This window comes from Microcebus murinus, chromosome 9 (genome assembly GCF_040939455.1).
Source record: "Microcebus murinus isolate Inina chromosome 9, M.murinus_Inina_mat1.0, whole genome shotgun sequence".
In the NCBI taxonomy this organism is placed as follows: Eukaryota; Metazoa; Chordata; class Mammalia; order Primates; family Cheirogaleidae; genus Microcebus; species Microcebus murinus.
Genome location: NC_134112.1, coordinates 68113812 through 68117182, shown reverse-complemented (window position 1 = coordinate 68117182; position 3371 = coordinate 68113812).

Genomic DNA, 3371 nt, shown 5'->3' with positions numbered 1-3371 from the left:
GGAATTCCTGTTACTTGTCTTTATCTCTAAACACCTTCACCCTCCATCTCAGGATTGTAAACTCTGTGAGGGCAGGGACTGAATCTCTAATTCACTGTATTCCTGCATAATGCCCACGTATAGAAGTTGCTCACTCAATTTGTTTTAGCATAAATATTTCATACAAAGTTCATATAGCAAATGGATGGATCAGCCCAAGATCCACAGTAGATCTTGACATCCTCTCATTGAACGGGGCTGTGCTCTGGGTGTTCTCAGTACAGTACAGCTCTATCAACCTTTCAGATCTTGCATGGGACAGGTCTGAGACTCATTGTGATTTTATCATCTTCTTGGACATCTAAATTATAAAACATGATTTTAATAAGTATTAATATACATTCTAGCTAGTTCATTTAAATGATTATATACACTATTTGTAAAAGCTTGTGTGGTATGTACATATTTAATGCTCTGCATAGCATTTGGTTCAGATGGGATCCACCAGTTTGAATGATTAACCACAGGATGATCGTCTCCTTTGCCCCCATCTCATTCTTACTCATACCCCAGCAACAACAGGCTGCCTGAATGACCAAAATCAAATGCCTTGCCATGCTTCCGTGCTCATCTTCTGTATACTTTTTTAATATTGTCTCCTCCACAAAACCTTTCCAAAAAGGAGTTAATGATATCCATCCTTCAGAGTCCATAGCGCATTGGTTTCACCTGTAGTATTATATTTCATTCAGCCTGTTCCCTGGTTGTTTGTATACTTATTATTCCTTTTCCCCACCAGCCCTACTGCCCTCTCTCTTTCCATCAACCCCCATACCTGTTACCTATATCTCAAATTTCCTGAATTCAAGATTGTGTCTTTTTATCATTGCTAGTACTAAAACACATAATCTGGGCTATACAAGGTTTCAATAAATATTTGTGTCTTAAATTAATTCCTAAAAAATCCTGAAGGCCGGGCGCTGTGGCTCACGCCTGTAATCCTAGCTCTTGGGAGGCCGAGGCGGGCGGATTGCTCAAGGTCAGGAGTTCAAAACCAGCCTGAGCAAGAGCGAGACCCCGTCTCTACTATAAATAGAAAGAAATTAATTGGCCAACTGATATATATATAAAAAAATTAGCCGGGCATGGTGGCACATGCCTGTAGTCCCAGCTACCCGGGAGGCTGAGGCAGAAGGATCACTCGAGCCCAGGAGTTTGAGGTTGCTGTGAGCTAGGCTGACGCCACGGCACTCACTCTAGCCTGGGCAACAAAGCGAGACTCTGTCTCAAAAAAAAAAAAAAAAAAAATTTTGAAGAACAAATTCATATGATAGCATTAAATAAACAAGTCTATATGCTGGCAAATATAATATTATTGCTTTTTAATAACACTAGAGATCCAGAGTTCTCCTTTTATGTACAAATATGTGAACTTTATCTTTCTGAAAGCAGTTGGCAATTCATATTTACTCTAAGTGCTATCCACTGAAATGCATCCATTGTGAAATAATCACAATACAGTTGTCAATACATTGTAATCTTAGATGGTGCTATCACAGGTGATGTCAAAGCCCACATTTCATTAAAGTGAGAAAACTGTATCAGACAAAAAGGAAAAGAAAAAAAAAGGAAGAAAAGATACCTGAAACTCAAAGTCCTTCTCCATTTCTCAAATAAAGAACCTCCAATAGAATTCTATTTCTCACCTTCAGTCATGGCAGATGGACTATAGAATAGCAATTTCTACCCTATTGTTGTGTTAAATCTTTTACGTGGGCCCTATGACTTTCTGAAGAGTAAATCAATTCAGTGTCCAGGTATGCCTGAAGATAAGAAACATTAAAAGTGACTTTTTATTAATAAAATCAACTTGTTCATACAAATGTTTAGACTTTTATAAAGTAGTCCTCCTAGAGAAATGTGGACTTCACTGATGATGCCATTATTGAAAGTATATTTGGTACTCATATTTGGCCTATGAAAGTACTTTTAAATATTCCCAGTAAAGGAAAGTCTTCATGTTTGAACATTTGGTTTATGGAATGAGCCAGAAGTAATTCAGAGCTAAACCCTGTGTGTGAATGTGGTGAGTGACCAAAAATAGAAAGAACCGCCACTTGGTGAGCTAATTATCCAATTGAATGAGACTCTGAGCCCCATCTACCTAGAGATAAACATATTAAGGACTGGAGAGTAAAGTTACTCAGTCTGATAAAATAAATGACAACTTCAAAATAATACAAATTTTTTTCTGTAACTATAAGACAAATTAACTGGTTATTACACTAATATATCATGTGTTTAACTAAAAAAAATTATACCAACAACATTAGATAATGTGGTATATAACAAAATGACCGATACCTTACCTGCCCTCAGCAAAACTATTTTCACTATTGCATGCCACCTTATATCTGCATAAATTTAATGAAACTGCATTAAAACATACATACCATTTTGCCTTCCAGTTTTATTTATTTAACATGTAAGTGTTTCATAGATATTTTAACAACCAAGTAGTATTCCATCCCATGCATTTACTATCACTTATTAAAAAATTATTCCTTTAATAATGGTGGATATGTTGTGGTTTCTAACATCTTGTATTATTGATAACACTATCCTATATTAAGCAAAATAGGTAATTTTTACCAATGCCAAAAAGATACTCATATCCTTTGTATCTGTGAGTCCAGCCTAGAAATTGGCTTTTAGATATTAATTTTTAGATTATAATTCAGCAGATGCAAATATGTACACAAATATATTTCTAAAGTGTCTATTGTCCTGATCTTCTAAAGAAACATTTTCTAAAGTAGAGGATAATTGTATCTTGAGCCTGTAGTCCCAGCTACTTGAGAGGCTGAGGCAGGAGGATTGAGTCCAGGAGTCTTAGGTTGCAGTGAGCTTTGATGATGCCACTGCACTGTAACAAGAGCAACAGAGAGAAACACTGTCTCAAAATCAAAACAAAACAAAACCAAATGGAGGGATAGTTGAGGTGACTATATAGTACCGTACCAGAAATGCTAGAGGCCTGGATTTATGAGAGACAGTCTGAATTCTATGTGTGGAAAGAAAGGCTTTTATGTAGGGAGAGATGATAACGAATCCCTTATTAGAGAAAAGGCCTGGACTCGCTGTGCACTTTTATAATAGGCAGTTTCTAAGAGGAGCCTAAAAAAGACTCAGCACATTAAGCAAAAGAAGTATGATCATATGTTCCTGAATATTCATTTTCAAGATTGTTATGATTTTCATAATTGAAATTCAGCATTATTTGTCCAGTGATCCCTATATTTTTTGTTAGTGGTCAGTAGTAATGATAGCTATCAAGAAATATCATTAATCTGACTACTATTACAATAAAAAGCACCAAACCATACAGAGAA